This window comes from Morone saxatilis, unplaced genomic scaffold (genome assembly GCF_004916995.1).
Source record: "Morone saxatilis isolate NCDOM2014 unplaced genomic scaffold, NCSU_SB_2.0 Contig14, whole genome shotgun sequence".
Taxonomy (NCBI): Eukaryota; Metazoa; Chordata; class Actinopteri; family Moronidae; genus Morone; species Morone saxatilis.
In genome coordinates this window covers 12,205,126-12,226,177 of record NW_023339696.1, presented here as the reverse complement: position 1 = coordinate 12,226,177, position 21,052 = coordinate 12,205,126, and the positions used below count along the sequence as shown (strand labels likewise).

Sequence of the window (21,052 nt, the reverse complement as noted above, 5' to 3'; positions counted from 1 at the left end):
CACACACACACACACGTACACCTGAAGCTTGATGGTCTTCGTCTCCACAACAGGTGCTTTCCCCGCTCCAGGGCAGCATGAAACCCAAAACCTCTGGAGTGTGTCTAAGTAAATGATGCGACCGCGCCAAGGCTTCAGACTTAGCCGACTGTGCACTCATGCCTCAGAGCAGGCAGAGGTGGGCGGCCGGGCAGCCAAACCAGACCAGAACTGGGGCTCAGCAACAGCATGTCTGCAGTCTAGCTCTGCCTCCTCTGAGCTTTAAGAGCACAAAGGTCAGGCACTACGAGTTCCAAAAGGAAATGTGGACCATTTCCTTTTGTTTTATTGCTGAAGGATATGACGGATGGTGCTGTAGATTCTAGACTTGTTTTTATAAAGGCACACATGAGGGGAGACAGAGGACGCACTGGCTGAGGTAGACTCTCTTCATGTGTTGTCTCTCTCTCTCAGTGTGTAAACACACACACACACACACACACACACACACACACACACACACACAGTGTCCTCTTGTTTTGCCCAGAAAGCTATGTCTCAACACTGACACACGTCTTTCATCAGTGCACCCTGCCCTGTGACCTCTAGGGAAGGATAGTCACTGGGGTCACAGTCACATTTCTTTCATAGCCACACACAAACACATCTGTCTGAGATCGTCATCGCAGGACTCTCACATTACACAGACGCAAACAATGTCAATTGGTTGTCGGTGCATCACTGACAACCAATGCTTTCATCCGTTTTCTGATTTCACTGTGGCGTTTGCATCTACAACAACTTTTGTCAATCTTGTGCCTTGTGTAAAATCACTTGTCCAAGCAGCCTCTCTTGTGCTGCTCAGCCTGTCGGTGACCTAAACAGCATGACACCCACTCTGCTGTGTCTATCTTTGACCTAGCATGAATCAGTCACAACCGAGTGGCGTAGAAACTCAAACAACACCTCTCTGCCTTTCTTACTCTATCTCTCTCTTTTTACTGTTTATATTGTATTTTCTCTCAGACACAGCAGCAAACTGCACCATTGCAGTAGTCACAGTCGGATGAGTCCAAAAGGACTACATCACCAGGAAACAGTAAATACAACATCCTAGTGTCACAAAATTGGACTCTCTCCAGGCCTTGGCTTGTGCCTCCGTATCCTGTGCATAACTATTCACATGTCCTCCCAGAATCCAAACTGTATTGTACTATGGCTGTGCACTATGTACTGGCTCACTGACCCTGGGTGCAGTGTGGTCCAGGGCTTTGTTCTCCCAATAAGGACATGCAAAGGGAACTGGTCATAGGCAGTGTTTAAAAAAGACTGCTTTTGACAATCTGTAAAAACACCTGAGAGAACCTGGCCTCGAGCAGGGACAGGGAAATGTTTGTGTGTGTGCTTGCGGTTAGTAGTAGCTGGATGGACCAGTTTTATCAGTCAGCCACAAGCCTGGAGTAATTTGCACTCTCCGACACTTTGCCTACCCCTCTGACATTCATTCTAGCTTAAACATTACTGCATTGCTTGAAGCCTGGTCTCCTGATCTTTATCTCCGTGATACGAAATACAGAATATTTTTTCTCTCAGAGCTTGGAAATTTTTTTTTATTCCTGATGAATACACTACTCTTCTTAAAGAAGATCGGAGTCTTTCTCACATTGTAAGGACTCATGTCATTAACTTAAACTGCTGCTAAGCGACTGTGTAGAATAAAAAGCTCTCTAAAGCTCAGAAAACTGTGGTAAGCGAGCCGTAATAACTGACTGGTTTTAAGCTATTGTTTAAGAACCTTTGTACTTTTTTGCACTGTGTAAGAGTTCAAACTGGAACACAACTAAGTCAGAGGGTGTGTATGAGTCAGGCGGCAGGCAGGCACACTGACTGGCAGGCTGACTATCATTGTTAGACAAACAATGTCACACGCACTCACTAAGGAAACAAATTATCCGTCTGCCTGTCATTCCGTACATCTGGATCATCTTTCAACTTAGTCTTTGAGCGTGCTGTACTGTGGTCAGACTGCATTTCTGTCAGAGCTCTGTCATTAAACGTGCACACATATAGTTATTCCTACAAAGCGTCAAACAACTAACAGGTGACACTCTTGTTTGACACATCGCACATATATTTCTAAAACCCCCGTCTCGCCTTGTCGCCCCCTTGCTCCTCTGTTCACCTTCCTTTCTCTCAGGTTCGTTCATGTAGCTGGCAAGAGCATGATAGGAATCTGATGAAGGCATGTCTCCTCCATCTGCCACAACACCCCTGCAGGGCCTCGTGGTAGCTATGTAGCTGTCAAAGTGTTCATTAGGCTGAAGACCTTGTGAGAGCTCAAGGCTGAAGTAATGGGACGGCAAACAGAAACTTGGAGCAGTGCTAGTGCTGACAGGTAAACATCAACTTGTTTACCTCCCTAAAATTTAGTTCAACATAGCAGCTTGTAGACTAGAAAAGAACACACATAAGCTCACACCTTATTAGCACAGGGAGATTTTTTCAGTTGGACTATGCCCAGATATTTGAAGGCCAGGAAATACAAAAATGTACTCTTTCTACATTCAGCCGAGTGTTACTGAACAGTGAAACGAGGAGTGAATGACCTCCACCTCTTCTTTGTGTGAGATTTTTTTGTTGATGTGTATGGCAATAAAAGGTGTGAAAGATAATAGTAGGTAGGGGTAGTAAGCAACTGATTTATTGATTTACAAATGAGTGATTTATTGGTTGTTGTTCCCCAGTCCCTCATCCATGTGTCATGGCTTGAATATGCTTTAAAATGAAGATTTATGTCTATAATTAGTTGTCAGTGACACTATGCAAGTAATACAGTGCACGTACAGTAAATCTGGCACAAGTGGAACTTTACTCATCTTTTCTATACCATAACCCTCATCTATAAGGGAGGCACTGTGCAGTGCTACCTGTTTTTCAGGCCCCCAACCCCACACCCCTCCTTTTCTGAGAGTTACCGTTTGTGATTTTTCAAGTCATTCTGCCCTGCAGGCTTTTTCCTCTGACAAAAAAACAAAAACACCTCAGACATGTGCCACACAAACAAGATAAAGGTGAAATAGAGATCACCGGTGCTGATTAGGATGTCACAATGGAATTTATTGTGAAACTACTGCCAGCGCTAAAGTGGCAGGCAGCACAGTCTCACTTCCCCCCCCCAAACACTGACATGCCTCTACTCCATGGCCTCGGGTGCCTTGCAAACCAAAATGTGGACTTGATTTTTTTTTTTGTAAATTAAAGTGGGGTTAGACATATCTGGAGACTAGTTATTTCCTTTATCCTATTAAATTGAATTAAATCCTCAGATAAATGACAGGATACCGTGAGCCAACATCAGTCTTTAATCCCTCATTTGATTAGCAAATTGACCTGCATACTTGACTGATTAAACATCTGAGTCCTAGCACCTCATCTTAGTGAGTGTAAAGATCACTCAGCAACAGTCTATTAAGGCATCAACATTGACCCTCAACACAATTCGCCTGCAGCAGGTGCGCACTACTAGATGATTCCTCATATCCAGCACAAGCAAGGCGAGAGAGAAGAAAGGGGGAGGCGGGTAGTGACAGACGTGGAGCAATAAACAAGCGAGCCCTCTGTAACCTCCTTTTCCCTTTAGGTTGTCAGTATACACTGTGGATTGCATAAATCTGCTGAATGAAACAATCCTGTGAAGTGCCTAAAGGAATTTATAGTGCATTACTTAGGACTCTCAAAATCAATACAATATGTACTCCCCCCCCAATTTCAGAAAGCATTTAGCAGCATGATCTGCATATGGTGTAAGTCAGAATCTGCCTGGCGAAGTTGTTCAGTTTGATTTTGCATTACCCCGTAAAACAACAGTTGACTCGGGCTGAAATCACCACTACTAACCAGACTTGATGTTTTCAACTCTAGTTTCAATAGTCTGTTAGTAGATTTCCATACTCTATGGAAATGAATGGAAACAAATAGATGCCTTGAATGGTAAAAGAAACATATTGAAATTTCTAGAAACAAAACAGCATGGTTTGCAGGGGGGGGATTGTGTTAGTGTAGTTTTTCACCAGAAGTTGTCCAGAAGTTTAACACACGTGGCTACAGTTCGCATTAATGGGAAACACAGACAGCTAACAGGCAGACACGTGGCTTGGATTCAGCTTGGATGTTCGTATTTTACTGCATTTTCAAACACATACATCAGGTGTGGCAGATATGTGTAGTCATCAGCACTCAGGAAAAAGGCAGGAAAAACACACACACCCACACACACACAAAGGAAATCCGAGTCTGCTGTAATTCATCAGTGTGTACAGGCTTTGATGTTGACACTCCAGGATTAAAGCAGAAAAAGAGCCGATGTGTACTTTGATGTTGACACTCCAGGATTAAGGCAGAAACGGAGCCAGTGTATAGCAAATAATTTACAGCAAGCAAGCAGACACACCATACGCAAATTCCTTAAACTGAGGAACATGTGCATGTGTTACAGCTAAAAGTCAACCCCCACGATGGAGAATTTTCCCTGAGGAGGACTGGGCTGCTCGGAGAGAGGTAGAAGAGCTATAAGGCAATTAGTAGTAGTAGTAGAGTAGTCGTGTGCGTCTAGATTGGCTCAAGGCTATGGTCTCGACCTGTGTATGTATGTGTGCATCTTTACAAGCGCACACAGTCCCTGTCACAGCTCATTGAAAACTAGCACAGCACAGGAATGAGGTTTTTATTGTCCGAACAAAGTTCTGAGAATGTATCGCACCATACTGAGCAGACACATTTAGGACCCTGCTAATAAAGAAGGATAAATTCATGGCTGACAATAAGAAAAATATGGACACACTATAGATGTTTACAAGGTTACATGTACCAAGAAGTCTACATTCAACCCACTTCTGCCACAACACCATAACTCCACCATAACTTCCTCCATTCTCTCTTTTCCTTTTCCCTCTGTCTGTAACCCTGTATCTATTAAATGCAGTGTGTGTGTGTGTGTGTGTTAAGAGAGGCGCTCTTGTTCTCCTGCCAGTCTTGTTAAGAGGCTCAGAGTTGTGTGAAAGGACTCTATTGAGGAAGCAGGGTGTTACGGTTAACACAATAAGGACCGCCAACAGCGTGTGGTTTGGGTTTCTGAATGCAAATATTCAAAGAAGGGCACTATTATGACGCGTGTCAAAAATACAACATTGCTGGTGTAATCTATCTTACAATAAACATCAGTCTGGGGTTGTTGTTTTTTTTGTATTATGATGAAGAATTATTCCTGATGTTAACAGTATGTTTGTATTATAGTAGCTTGCCACATCTAATGCATAATGACACAATTACTAATAAAACTGTCATATTTAATTTCATGCTTCACTCACCCAGTGAAGAAGCTTCCTCCTCTACTCTCGCTCCACCTTTCTTGGTTTCAGGTCTTCTTTCCCTGGAAATAACACCATAACAGTTGTGTCTATTAGCCAAATACGTTGCAAAGTTTTTCCTCTCCTCTCCACTTATTTGGGATCTAGCCCCCCTGTCATGCATTGTTAATGGCCCAAGCCAAACAGGAAGTTTTTTTCTCTGTTAATTGGTTGGATTCCAGCTGTGTGCGGGAGCGTGCTGAGCGCTGGCAGGCCGTGTGGCAGCACAAGAGAATGACAGAGCGGGAGAGGAAGAATGCAGGCCGACCACTCTCCACTCTGTCAGCTTCTTGTCCTGTGGTATCAGCTCATCAGCTGTGGCCTGAGAGTGACTGTGTAGAGCATTGACTTAAGCTCTTCCATGCTTCTTTTTTTTTAACCACTATATGTTGTACTGTGTTTATAGCACTGGTTTCTGGTATGATCTGCAAGATTAATTGAGTTTCACCCTCATAAGCTGTTGAGTGGCGTGTTGCCTCAAACGAGCATCAAAGGTTAATAATGTAAAAGTGATACAGGTTGATATTTCCTACAAAGACTAAAATTTGACCTCATTGGACAATTTTAAAAGCAGGTATATGCTTTTGCTCAATTAGAGTTTTGAGTAGGTGTGTGTCTGATTCGTGTGATAAGATAAGCTAACGATGTGGCAAAGCCAACAAACCGCTTTAGTTTTATGCAATAGCAGCTGGCAGGGCCCAAACTGACCACATTTTTTGTGTGTTTCTAATGATTAGCATCGCTCATTATCCATGACCACAGAACGATTTGTGCGTGTGCTCCTATGTTTGTTGCTTTGTATAAATCCAGTACAAACTAGTATTGAATGTTATTTTTGAGCATGGTTATGGGATCATAAATATGAGACGCTTTCGGGAAAACCCACATACAAAGTGACCACTGGATAGATGTTTTATTAGTCGGAGATGTTTGGCTAAGAGCAGACCCCACATTTCTTTATAATGGCAGACTTTTTTCATTTTCATTTAATTGATTTAAGGCATGCTCATAAAACAGTTTCGGAGATAATTATCTGAGATGCGGTATTTCTTTCTTTTTCTCTTCTGTTTGTACAGCACAGTGTTTTTACGCCATATTTCATATCCCTAACCCCTGAGTCAAACAGTCCGTGGAGGTGGAAAGCAGAATGAGGACTAAATCACGTGGTGTACCTGATTGTGTAACACCTAAAACCTCATTTCGAATTGCATATCTCTGAGTCACCCTGCAGAGTATTTTGCACTGCTACACACAGGCTTTTGTGCATGCTTTTTTGTATACGTGTTTAAGAGTGCATACATTTCGCTGGTCCGTACAAGTAAATGCAATGCTTGCTAGTGGGGCACCACACCCAGGGGCGACTGATCTTCCTTGTGTAACTGCTAAGTGTGGGGCCTCAAGTGCGCTGACCCTGCCGCAGTCAGTTTCCCGAGGTCACTGTGTCTCCCTCTCAGACAATCCCTTGACTGCACTGTAAATATTTAGCTTTCAAAGTGGAACTCGACACTCAAAATAGATGCAAATCATCTCTACCGCACAGCTCCACGAATGACTGTAGCACTTTTTAAAAAGACAAAACTCGACAACAATATTCCTGTCTTGGTATGCCTTAATAGCTGAGGCTGCCTCTTCCACATCTTTCCATGAGAGATTTGGTCTTTAATTTGTACAGACTGCGCACTGCCAAATCATTCGTAGTATCTTTTAACCTGCCAGCACCTCTTATTTTCTCTCTTTTCACCATTATTGGTTTACTTTCATATTTATTTTCTTTTGAAGGAGCTATTTTTGTCATTCCCGCATTCCCTTTTTTAGAGGACTGATACTTTTCAGCCTTTCTGTCCACTGTAATTTTCTTTCTTCCTCTGTGTTCATCTGTAAAACATAAATATCGCCTCACCCTTCGCCTCTTCTGTTTCTCCTTTTCTCTCTCTGTGTCACTCCCTTTCTTTTTCCCCATCTGGTTTAATCGCTCCCAAAGCAGAACAAAGCTGAGAAGTCTGGCCTTAATGTTAGAACCACTTTGTAGTGGCATCATCTAGAACTGCCAACAATTTGTCCAAATTACAGCTCAAAACACCAGTCCAAACCCTGAACCTGCAGATGATGAGTGGGATAAACAGAGAAAAGCTTTGTGTTTTGCTGTAGGTGCGCTGCCTTACTTGATATTTACACTCTGCTCCTTGTATATTGAACATGTACACTGGTGACAAGCCGTGACTTGTGGCACTGTCACAACCGCTCGGCTGTTGATTACAGCGTTGAGTGATTGAGATTTGAACTGATACCTGGTGGCATTCTGATACACATGCAGGCATTGCACGTATGCATGCACAGATTTTCACTCTCAGGCTGCCTCTCACTCTCTAACAGTGCAGACAGCAGCAGATAAAAACACTATTTGTGTCCCTGGCTGCGACGGAAATAGACATTAAGCAAAAGGGGACCACAGAGCTCCAGCATCGACATCGCGCTGCTCTGTGTGTACGTGCCGACAGAAGAGTGTGTGTGAATGTCACTTTGGGTGATGTACGCAGTCACTGACACTTGGTGTCACCTGAAGGCGAGCTGACACACAGGTAACCCACAGGTTCACACACATCACGTCTTATCATCCAATCTATATTCGGTAAAACATTAAAAGTTAATGTTCATCTCAGTGGTTTAATATTTGACCTTCCTCTCAAAGTGAGAGAGAGTTTGGTTTTGGTCAAACAGTATAGGTGTGTGTGTGTGTGTTTGTGTGTTTGTGTGTGTGTGCCCTTGCTTTGCTCTTGCCCAGTAAGATCTGGTTCAAGGCTCATTTCCTAATTACAGTGCTGGCCAGAGGTAATTACAACCTTAGATTAAGAGCCATTTCTCTTTTTTTACGGGCCCACTGAAATGCAGCAATTTGTGGTGGCTTTCTGGGATGAGCATCCTCCCTCTCATCCTCTCTCTCCCTCTCTCTCATTCTCCATCTGTCTCTCACTCAGCTCCTTCTCCCCAAATACTTTACTGGAGTTTGTTTTGGAATTTGGGGGATTTTTTGGCTTTCGAAAGATTTTCCAACCAGAGTGAGAAGTAAAAAAAAAAAATATAGATATATATATATATATATATAGCAGGGTTTCATTTAATGTAATGCTTGAGAGTCCTTTCTTTTATGAGGAATCAGACGGTCATCTGCTTTAGAAGATAGACAAACTGGTAAAAAAAAAAAACAATCTGATGACAGCGAGCATGTGTGTGTGTCTGTGGACACGGAGGACAGAAGTTATTTGGGGTTTGAGCTCAAGCTGGGGCACTCCAAAGCCCTCAGATCCCTTCGCATGTGTGTGTATATTTATGCAAGGTTTTGAAGTGGTTCTTCTGAACGCATCATTTGGCTGCATCGGCAAGCTCTTCTTCAATTTAGCTTGGCAGGCGTACGGGCTGGGGTTTGCCTCCGCATACCGCTGGGTCAGCATTGATGTGTGAGGCTGAGGCCTTTGAAGCCGGGGGTTTTATTTAAGTCGCCTCTTCAAGAGAGCTGCTCCAGCTCAGCACCTGAGGAAGGGCACACTGAAGCCTTTAATTCTAACGGTGGAAGAAAAGGTACATCCCGAATTCTATCTCCCACTCCCAAAGACTCCTTGCTAATTGTGATGAGCCCTCACTTTCACATAGAACAGCCTTGAGAAAAGCAAACACACACACATTCACACACTTACTCCAACTTTCTGCCCTGTCGACTCCCCTCTCTCTGCCTGTTGTGTGAGTGCCCCACTCTTATCCTCCTCTCCTACCTCCACCTCACTATATTCCTCCTCTCCTCCCTGGCCTCCTCGCCTCAGCACCTGACTTTTAACCCCCTAATCCCTCTGATGCAGAGTGTAAGATGCTTCAGGCACTGCCCCTAGTTGGCGTAAAACAGAGCTCTGGCGATACCATGCACACTGTGAAAATCCTCTGCTCTTAACCATTTTTGAAAGAAATAGGAAAGAGTGTCAACATTCATTGTGAACAGAACCACACACACAGAGTTGTGTTCATTTGTAGATTTACAGGCTCCTGTAAGACGTCCAGCAGATCTTTTTAGTCATGTCTCAACACGACAAATGAAAGACCACAACTGTCAATAATCATCATCAGAAGCAGATTTAGACATCAGTGCTCTTTTCCACTCAAGCTCTTTGGTACAGATAATGAAATGCCTTGATGTTGTAAAAAAAATAATAAAAATAAAAAACAGATAAAAGTACAGGATGACACAATGTTGGCAACCAGATCCTGGATGGGTAGTGTGGTAACCACATCACTGTCACAGTGGTGTGACAGCAGGCCTGCACTTAATTGCTTAAATTGGGTTTTATGACAGAGGTCTCCTTTGCCTTAGTCATGCTTCCCGTCCACAGACCAACATTTAAGGGCAAGAAATGTCCCATGGGGCAGAGATAATCCACCCAGAGCGCATATGTGTCACTTAATGGTCACACTAGCATGCACAATTACACATCCATCATCAAAGTGTTGCCATATGTTTTGACATATTTCTGACAAGCTGTAATTTTACATCACAGGTAAAGAGATAGCAAGGTAGAGTAAGAATTTAACTCTATTTGATTCATTTCTTCTCTCTGACTCTCTCCCTATCCTCATACACATAATTCATCCACTTGGGCTTCTCTCAGTCTCTCAGCAGTGGTAAGTGTCTCACTGTCAACAAGTGACTGTACAAACACACACTACTGTGGAGGCTGGGGAGAGTGAAACACTAGAGCAGAAAGCAATGAGCTCCACAAAATAACTACACTGGCACAACTGCTCCCTTGTACTGTAAGTGTTACAATCTGTGCAGTATAGTAGCCTGAAAGTTCTCCACATTAGTGACGGATAATTGGCCTCCTGTGGTTGCTCTGCTGTGTCTGGTAGCCTAATATAAACCAATTACAACCATTATTATACTGTCAATGACACAGTAGCTTCTCCTATAGCATAATGACAGCCCGTGAGGAAACACATGGCGAGGAAACAAGCAGTACACTGGTGTAGGGGTTAATAGTGGGGCCATTGGAGTAGTTTACATTGCCTGTTTTGCCCCCAGGAAAGATTAGCCGATTTTCTGTGCCTGTTTGTGGGGGAAGTGTAAAAGATGTTAATCTGACTGAAAGCTGGAGGGATCACAGTCAGAAGACTGTTCTTACATGAATTAGGTATCTTACGCAAAGGCCTATATATATATATAAATAAATATAATATGATATATAAATAATTATTACATTTCACTGTTACTTTACAGAGATTACGTCCTTAACCCTAACAAAGCCTGGTTTGATCAAGTTTCTGTGGTTATCACCCAGGCAACAGAGTACAAACACATAATTCTAAGGTTAAGTTAAGTTTAAAAATCTTTGGCACAAGATGATACTCCATCTCGGAGTATCAAAGTTTAAACTGGCATAATATTAGGAAAGATAAAATCATATTATCTAAAGAAAACAAATGCAATTACAGTTTTTTGTAATTTCACTTTGAACAGAGATTGGTTTAAACGTGTTGAGTCACGTCACATTATTGGATGTTAGTTTATTGGTGGAGTAGGTCACTCAGAGATTTAATCTTTCAGGAATTTGGCCTCATCATTCGTTGCTCTACTGCACACATGCTGAAAGAAACTGATGTCTCTCTAATTTCTGCTGTACCTTTCTGCACATCTGAGCCAGTGTTTCTTTCATCCGTCTCTCCACTGCACCGCCTTCAGCTAAAAAATCTAATGATTGAGTTGTTCTCTCTATGTCTCTGTCTTTGGAACTTGTCCACACTTCAATCAAGCATTTATTGTAGTCATAATAATGAACTTATGGAGTAATGTTTAGAACAGTAGCAGCTGTTGATAGACATCTTCAATATTGTAGTGTGGCATCAATCATGCTTACTGCTGAAACTTGGCTACCAATTCTGTATTACAAAGCTATGACATTTTCTTGTCTTCCATCCATCGTTTGGGGTTGCACATTATTTAGTGGCTTCATGAATTCCTAACAATTTGTTTTTGTTGTAAAGGGAGCATAAAACCACATAAAGACAAAGCGTCACTGATAGTCAGGCTTGGCATTGGCAGTTTTCAATCCCCAACTGAGTCCTTATTTCCTTTAAAATATTTTTTGCATTTACAATGAAAAGCAGCGATCCACCACAACTGCCAGACAATTGTCTTGTGTTGAAAAACATAAAATAACACATGGAAGCTGTTATCGACCAGATTTCACCCTGGACACTGTCACCCTCCACTTGTCTCCAGATATACAGTGGAAATGTTGTCCAGATACACCCATGCTGGAGACCATGCTGCTAAAACCCTTTAAAATAGGGGAATTGACTTTGCCTTATCTTTCAACGCTTGTGTCCCTATTGAACTTTTCTGTTGTGGGATGTTCCCCCTGTGTGGGTCCAAAACAGCTGTCTTCTGCGGCGAACACGGCTCGCTGCGGTCTAGACACTCGGCTCGGCCCCTGCGTGCTGCACGGCGTCCTGCGGTCCAACACCAGTCCGCCTCATTACCGCCCCGACGGCTCCGTTTGCTCCGCGCACACGCTCGCGTTTTACGCATTTCCCAAATACAGATGAACTGTTTTTATTGTCAATAGCTGGTGATGTGAAGCATCAGTGGCGCCCACATCGCCGGTAAAACCTGTTAGTACATCCAGTAAGTGGAGCGTTCGTGTTGCCTTACAACGATGTTCTACAGTTTATTTTTTGGGCATTTTAGAGGGATGCTGTAAGCATTCACAGAAAAACTACGTGTTATCAATACAATAACACATTGTAGCCTTTGTTAAAAGCATAGAAAACGTTTTATAATATAATCAACTTACTGTTGAGCAGAACAGAAAACTGTTTGATCATTCTTGTGAGTTTCCATAAAGGGAGTTCAGAAACACAACTTTAATTAGCGGCACTGCTCGTTGGTGGCGTATCTTTTTAAAGGGACATCATTCATATAACAAGTTGGATTTTCTTCCAAAAAAGTATTCAGTGAAGTGGTGCAGTTAATGTGTAGTTTTTCTAAAGTTATTCCACCCAACCGCATTTGTCAATAAAACCCTGGTCACGCGTCTTTACGCACTTCTTGATCCTGTTCCAACCGTCATAGCCCGAAAAGTATAAAATGTTTATCCTAAATTCCATGTCAAAGAAGGAAACTCACCCTGAACTTCGAAGCAGTGAAATTGTGAGCGCAGTCGCGCTTCTGTCTTTCTCCAAACGGAGCAGTTCACCGATATAACTCCAGACCTTGTAGCTTTCCGTGCGTGCGCTCTCTCTCTCTCTCTCAAAAAAAAGTTTCTTTGAACGTATTAAACTTTTAAACAAACGGGCTTCATCAAATCCTTGGAGAGGTACACCGACCTCCACGTCAAGGAATGCGCTCAAGTGCGGACTCTCTGGACAAAAAGCGCTTTATTGGTGAGCACAGAGGAGAGTGTAAGCGGAGGGATGGGAGGGGCGAGGCGCACCGCACCAGAGCGCACTGCTGCACAGACCGGAGAGGAGCAATCAACCTGGCAGCTTGGCTGAGTGCTAAGGAAAGACATTCCAGCCTGCTTTCAGTTTGCCACATCTTAATGCCTACCTGCACGACCTGTTTTAAGCAAGACTCATTATTGGTTTGATTATTTACTGTTCATTTAAATTACTATTTCTTAGTTATTAGTAATTGCTTTGTTGTTGTTTTTTTGTTGGCTTTTTATTCAGCCCCTCTGCAGAGTAATATGCAAGTGTCTATAGGCTTCAGCATTATGCTTACTTTTATACTAAAATACATATACAATATTTGTGGTTAAGTATTGATAATATTATTGATGATAAACTAAAAAAGAAAGTTGTTTCCTCTATTTATGTCAATATCTATCAATTAAATGTATCTTCTCCCACACTTTATCTGGCTGTTGACATGTGAGGGATTTGTCAATTGCCTCCACCACGTACGTGCAGTGTACTTCAGCACATATGGTCGCTTCATTTACAGAGGCTGCACCTTCAAGCTGAGAAAGCTATTGAATACTTCCTAACGCCAGTGACAAGCTACCCGTCGGCAGCTGGCAGCCTATTTCAATGTCAGCCAGTCCCAACAAGGTACAGTAAGGTGATAGCTCTCAGAACTGTGTCACCTCTGATGTTTACTTTTAGCCACATGTCACAGAATCAACCAGAACCCTAAACCCTTGTGTACACTGCTCTAATATTTGTTGATATATTTGTTTGTTTTGACCCGCAAGTTTATGGAGACGCTTTCTTGTCTCACATGTTGACAAGAAATTGTTTAAAAAAATAATTGAAACCAGGCCAAATTTAACCTTGCGGTGATGTCACACTCTCTTGTGCTAAAGGCGGAGAGAAAAAGATTCAACAAACAGATCTCTCTCTGGCCTCGAGGCCATCGCACGTGTATCCTGTAACCACCCCCACCCTCAGACTGGACAAGGGACACTTAAGTTCCACTTGTTGAGCCGTGCTTATGTATTTTGTACAGTTTACTTTCTGATAGCAGTCTCCACACAGTCTGTGGCTCACGCCTGTCTCCTGCTCCTTTTCCCCCTGCTCCTACTGTAGGAGTAAGTACATGTAACACACACACACACACACACACACACACACACACACACGCACACACACATGCACGGTACCATCTGCAAGGCATTACAGTAAATTGCAGGAATAGAGAAATGATTTCACGCATGTCCTGCAGGGTCCAGATGTAGCTCCTCAGTCATACCCAGTCGAGTTTTTTACGTGTTCAAGAGAAATAAAGAAGGGGTAAGAAATAAATCTTACTCCGTTGTACTTTATCACCCATGTACGAGGCTCACAAAATTAGCTCTCGTGCTCTGCTTATCTCTGTTTCTCCCTTTCATTTGCTTGCTCACTCTCTGAGTAAATAAGGGGATCCTGTGTGTCCAAACTGGTAGGTGTTCAGACCAGCATTGAGGTTATCCAGGCAACACTGACAGTGCGTTACTTATCTTAGTCATTCAGAGCTTGTGTGTGTTGGATGGTGAGAAGGACCAGCATCTTCAGAGCTCAGGTACTCAAAGACTTACCTACAGACTGGAAACTGCTGATCACCATTTCAAATTCAGCATGTCAGCAAAGTCAGCATGAAGTGAATGTTGCCACAACTGGTTGTCACAATAAGATAAATAAATAGAAATACAATGTTGGATGGCAACATGCACAATAGATGGATGACAGTGTTAACTTCTACTTAACTTAATTCTTTATTTAAGCATTTTAAGCATTATAATCAGTAAACACAAGACATCAAATTATGAAATATGCCAAATTTTGAACAATTTCGATATAATTTAATATGCCGAGATGCAATTTAGTATCTTTTATTTTAGTTTCAGAGTTAATAATAAGTGTTTCACATTTTTTAAAATAGAATTTTTATAGAATTTAATTATTCCTCTATCAGTAGGGACACAAAATATTTTACAAAATAAGACATGGTTGGCCTACACTATCATAATCAGCCTTCAAAACCCACAAGGTGTACTTTTTGTGAAATTATAGTATATAAACTTCCCTATATTCACAGACAAAATATAGAGCTGGGTGTCCTCAGTGACATGAATACATTATTATTAATACATTTTAAAGGGGTCCTCCAAGAGTGGGCCTACATATCTGCTTAAAATTTATCATAACCTTTAACTTATAAAATTTGAACCTTTAAATGGATTCACCTTTATTCAGCAGCATATATAACACAACAAAACAAGTTCTTTAACATGTCACAAAAACAACCAGATATCATCTCAGCTCAACACACACAGCAGTCTATTGTTAAACAGTTTGAAAAAAAAATGCAAAGAAGTGTTCCACTCATTACATGCATGACAACTTTATTACGCTATCCAACATAACTAAATGTACACTGTTACACGACACTCATCAAGATTTAAGTCCAGACCACTGTTCTGCAGTTAAATGACCAGAGCACGAAAGCCTTGTTGTAGTCTGCTCCACTTATTTGTACATTACAGGACAGTTGCAGGCTAACAAGGGGTATAAATCACAGTCTAACAGCATTACTGCATGTGCCGTCAGCACGTTGGGTTCCTAATCATTCTGGCTCTGTAAAAGATGGCGAGGCGGCATACTTGCTCGATAACACTGCCCAGGGGAACCAGTAAAACACTGGTTTGCTGCTGAGCCAGCCGCAGCCTGCTAACGGTTTAAAGCTTGGGGCACTTAGCCACACAGCTGGGTTTTTTTTTTTATCGGGATGTGACAGTGGTTTCTTCTTCTTGTCAGTTTTCTTGGAAATACCTCTCTCTGCGCTACCACTTGTTCTTTCAGGTTTTATTTCATTCACTTATGTGCAGATTTATTAGGTGTGTGTGTGCAGACTCGTGCTGAAGTATTTCGTCAACCGGCAGACTTTCATCTGTGTCTCTTTCCCCACCCTAGTAATCCTCTTTGTTTTTGGCTGTTTTATTGTTTCTCACATTTGCTTAATCATTTTCTTGCCTCCGTGATATATGGTAACTGTTGTGGCTCACCGTTATTTCAAGTTCAGCTTTGCCTAACATTTATGGTTCTAGTCTGCATCACTAAAGATCCACAAATGATTTATTGTTTGAAATTAAAGCGTTGTGAGGTACACTTCTGAAAAGTCAAAGATGCATAGTGTGACCTAGATTTCATATATAAAGATCCACAAGAGACAAAACCTGCAAAAAATGCATCTACTCCTTCTACCTTATTAAAAATAACAGAATCTATGAATATGTAAATTTAGTTAATTTCTTTTAAAGGTGTTTCTTACTTCACTGTAAAGTCCATTCCTGGTGTATGTGCACTGGTGGTTTCTACATCCCAATTGTATGATTTGCATACTGGACAAGGTTTGACTTGATTAGTTGTGATTTCACAGATCATGCTCATAGACCCCGCCCCTTAAAATCAGTTGAGCACAGAGAAACTTTCCACTTTCAGCAGATGAGTGGAGTATTATATTTTATATTTTATTTGTGACTGATGAAAATAAGAATAAAACAGAGTTTAGGAGAAAGGCTAAACTGACCATAAACTGACTAAACAGTCTGTGTCCTGCCTGCCAAAGGTGTTTTCACAAGCCAGGTTTCCATCCAAAATGAAAATGGGAATTAATGCGTGTTTCAATCCACTACTATTTTCCGATTATTGGGAGCTGTTTTTGTTTAGATAAACAGCTGGTGGTGGCCATTTTACAGGTGAGTTCCTTTAAAAGTCCAGTGTGTAACATTTAGGTCAGTTTGTTGTAATTTGCCTTTGTTGGAACTTTTCCACCCAAGTCAAGCAAAAAACCTTTGTGTCATTTCGAGATGTTTTTAAAAATTTCAAAGCCTCCACTCTGGTTTTTGGATGGTGGCTGAAAATCCACCTACTGTCCGGTATGCTTATTCATGCATTTTTAATTGTTAAAACCTTGTTCCCATTAAGTGCACTTTTGGACAAAGCTATCCTTAACAAAATGGCTTTTTTATTTTCATATGACCAATTATATTTTTTAACAGAGTCAGAGTGTTTTCACTTAACAGTGACAATTTGTTCTGGTTTGATTATAGGATAGTTTTGTTTTGGCTGTATGACACTAGTTCCTTTCTTGTGGAAAATTCCCACTTTCTTACCTTTTTCACCTGGTTTTTGTGTGCTATATTGTCCAGCAAATATGTTAAGGTTGCTGGAGAGTGAATACATCATATACTTTAGGGTTGTCCTTGGTCCTGTGTCCTATCACCACATCACCTTCTTGCCAAGGAGACACCCAGTCATGGAACAAACACAGACCACCATGAAGACACAACTATATTCATACTACACAGTCACACCCTCCATGATCACATCTGTAGATCTATTCAGAAAACACCAGCATGTGTCTTGGTTTGAGGTATACGTGTTTTGTTGTTCACAACATGCCTGTGGGTTCTTACTTTTGAGAAGTAGGAGCTCGTGAGTTTAGTAGACAACAAACAAGAGTCTCTGCAGGAGAGATATGAAGAGTCAGTGAGAATGAGAGCAAGTTTAAGAGAATAGTTCACCACAAAATGACATTTCACTTATTCGGTTAGTCCCACATTGTCAGTTGAAACAACAAACATGCCTTCTTTTGAGAAGTTGAAGTTGGCGGGATGATTTTTTTACGTCTCCAAAAACAGAACATAGTGTCCATCAAATATCTGAAAACAGCTTGCGCAGCACATTTTGTAGCCACACAAGGGCACTTTTCACCTAAAATATTTGTCATAATGTGCTAATCTTTCCTCAGTGACAAAGCTGTGGTGGACTGGAAGAAGACCAGTTGCTGCTGTGGGATGCAAATAATTATAGCTTGAGCTCAATTGAGAGAAATTATTGACATTTTCTTTTCTTTTTTCTGGGCACTCTAGACATTATCCAGATTTTGAAAAGGCTGGGTTGGAAGTTTGGGGCCGAACATCTTTATTTTGGTGATCCTATGAACTTTTAATGTGTGATTGCTTTTATATTTTTTTTTAGCAGGCTGCTCCTTTAACATCAACTTATTACATAAGTGGTATTGGAATTTACAGCGTTAGTCTTATCTTGCAATATACAGCACAATTGGCGAGCACAAACACAGGAGGGTGGGAATGGTTCTGGGAATTATGCACTGCTTCACCATTAGGAAAGCCTGGGAATGATCGTCCTGGGTTATTTTCTGATGGAGTCCCAACTCGAACCCAGCTCATTATTCTCCAAGCCTCTCTCTCTGTCCTTTTAGAGGCTAGAGTATGTTCTTTGTTAGAATATCTGCATATGTATTGGTATCTCTGTTCATGTGTGTTTTGTGCAGATGCATGCCATCCCCTTCCGTCCACCAACTACATGTCTTCCCGTCACACATAAATTTGCCCTGACGGCAGTATGTGTGGGCTGCCGTGAGACACGACTGGGGCCTTCCTCGCGAGGCCACGGGCTGCCTTTCTTCAAAACGTCTGTGGGAAGGAGTGCCGCGCAGAAGAGATGAAACCTGGGAAGGGAGAGAGAAAGGCTAGGGAACATCCATGGTTAATTAGTGAGGCTGCTATGGGAACCTGGACGCGGCAAAGAAATACGGTCAATAGAGAGGGGGAAAATGAGTGTAGTCAAAGCAGAAGTTGTCACTGTGTGAGAACAAACGCATAATGTTATTATCAAATGCGCTGGATAAGATAAAAGTGAATTGTTGACTCTTCCCATCTGTCCTCTCTTGCCAGCTTTACCCATTATAAGTCAATCTGTTCCTCATAAAGCTGTCTTCTATAGAGGAACCATTTAAATATAACACTATTAAAACCAAGTGCACGTGTTATTATCTTGTTTACCTACTGTAGTTCATCTTTGGTTAATTGGAGCCAAAGTTGCTCATGGGGGAATATATGTCCCAAATTAAAGTTCAGTTTAAGGGTGAAGAGGGCTCAGGAGGTGCTCACCCAAAATACAATTTTGCCCTTTCTCTTCATTTGTCAGTCAGAGGGGAGCGTTAGACAGTCTGTGGTAACAGACCTTGCTTTGGAAAACATAGACAGGATGTCATAATATGAAACATTTCTGGCTCCCGTTTGTCGCTTTGTTTATCGTTTTGTTTTTGTGCTTTTTTTATTATTATTATGATTTGGGGCTTTTGTCATTTCCCTGTGGACACTGCCATGACATTTGGGTCTCATTGGAGCAAGCTGAGAGCTTCATGTGAGCTAGTTATGCCAGTGAACAACATGAAAAGGCCCTCAACACAAAGACCTCAAGAATCTGTACACTAAACTTTTAATGATTACAGGAGTTTGTTTCACGCAGAGGAGAGCGAGACAGTGAACACACAGAGACCTAGAGAGGTCAGACCGTAGTTCACTTTGGGGTTTACTAGTCTGTTGACTCTGCACACGCTGGCACTTCTCATTAAGGAGAGAGACAAAGACAGACAGCACAGCTGGGCCTTGCATGCCTCTGAGCTGGACAAGCCATTAGTGCACATTTTTATTGTTGAAAGGATGAGCAATCCATCATGAAAACAATACTGGGTTTACCAACTTGTATTAACGAGCCGATTGAGAACATGTTTACCATAGGAACTGTGTGATTTGTATTTTTCGTTGCGATTTAGGCTTCACAGTCTTTAAACTAGGCACATGTGGGTGCTGTGTCAGCTGTGGTATCTTGCATTTTGTGGATAGAGCAGTTACATCGGTTCTCTCTTGCGTTAAAAGAGGGATTTCTGCTTATCGCTGGGGCTCTGATAAGAGTGATAGAAGAGGAGAGAGTGCAGAGAGGGCTAAAGGAGAAGGGGTGACATCCAAGGGGAAGAGGTTGGGTGGGGGGGGGTAAGCGTGTGGATGACCTCCCATCCCCCGGTTACTCAGGGGGACATTCAGAAGTGGCATTTTCCCATCATCGTCATTAACTGAGGTGGGACACTGAGATTTATTTAGGCTTTTTTTGTGCATTTGTTGCTTCTTTATTTTAAATTTCTTGTTATTCTCTCATTATTTGTTTTTTCTTTTTTTGTCTCTCTCTGCCTCTTTTTACATTTATGTCCCCCTCCTCACTGAAATGTGTTTGTTACTTTTAATGGATGTTTGAGCTTCACTGTGCAGAATGATGTATGTGCAGAGTTTGACACTAGTTTTTCTGCCTTACATCTGAGTTTAAAGGTTATGTATATATGATTTCTAACCTTAATATTGCAGCAAATAAACTATTTGCTATGTAAAGATCTAGTGGAGTAATGGTGTCTTGAGCAGAGAATGACGTCACACTCCCTTGTGTTGCTATCCCAGCCGGTCTGTGCTTTGTTTACAAAGCCGGGCTGGCCACACACGCATATTAGTGCAAGTGAGTCTCTCTGTGTGCAGCAGAGCAACTGAAGCTACAGTTTTTCTCATCTACATCTGTGAATTAAGGATTTTTATTCTACCAAAGCAGAGTTGGTAATTGTTGAAACAGTGGAAAGACTAACAAAGATGGTTTTGGTGAGTTTCTAAAACTAAAAACTATATCAGCAGAATATTTATTATACAATCTGTATTATGCATCAAGTGATCAATTTGCTAATCATCCTTATCAGGCTGGAATGAGGCTTCTGCACGATACACATGAATGTCTCTGTGGACATTTGCAGGGAAGGGTGTTATGGTAGGTTGCAGTGCACTATTTGCCTTTCCTCGTTTAGAATAACTCCTCCCTCCTCCTCTTCCCTCTTCCTTCATTTTGTTCTTTCCTACCTTCCCTGTTGTGCTCCCTCCTTACTTTACCTCTCAGTCTTACTCTCACCCTGCACTCTGGTATGTCAGGTATTGAGTAACAGCAGCATGCCTGTGGTTTAGTACGGGAAGCAAAGTGACTTCAGCTTAGCTACAGTATGTTCACTATGACAGCACTGCTGTATTAGTACTATAACAGAAACTCTATCAGAGGGATGAGAGCAACTATGCGGCTCAGGTCACACCAGGTCAGCCTTGTGCTTCCAGATGGGTAATTTGCATATTGTGATAAAATCGATCAAAGCCTGCGTCTGAGAAGGCTGTGTATTATCTATATATTGTGTACACACCTCTTTTGCCCATTTTTAGTTCACTTCACTTCATCATGTCCTTAATTTATAACTTATTTTTCTCTTTATAGATTATTATTGAATTTATGCAGTTGTACTTGACTTTCTGTGGAAA

General features: G+C 41.8%; 2 protein-coding genes across 4 annotated transcripts in view; one reads left to right on the top strand and one right to left on the bottom strand.

The window, feature by feature from the left end:
• Positions 1-12,787, bottom strand: part of vasnb (vasorin b) — a 24,025-nt gene extending 11,238 nt beyond the window's left edge. Inside the window, exons 1-2 of one of the 2 annotated variants that reach the window (XM_035655527.1) lie at positions 12,553-12,679; positions 5,346-5,407 (exon numbers count right to left, since the gene is read on the bottom strand). The gene's annotated coding sequence lies outside the window, so the exon portion shown is untranslated. Of the gene's footprint in view, positions 1-5,345; positions 5,408-12,552 lie in introns of both variants that reach the window. The other variant, XM_035655528.1, reaches the window with a different exon arrangement.
• LOC118323534 (mitochondrial import inner membrane translocase subunit tim16-like) overlaps positions 1-21,052 on the top strand; it is a 106,165-nt gene that overhangs the window by 64,456 nt on the left and 20,657 nt on the right. The window lies entirely within an intron of this gene.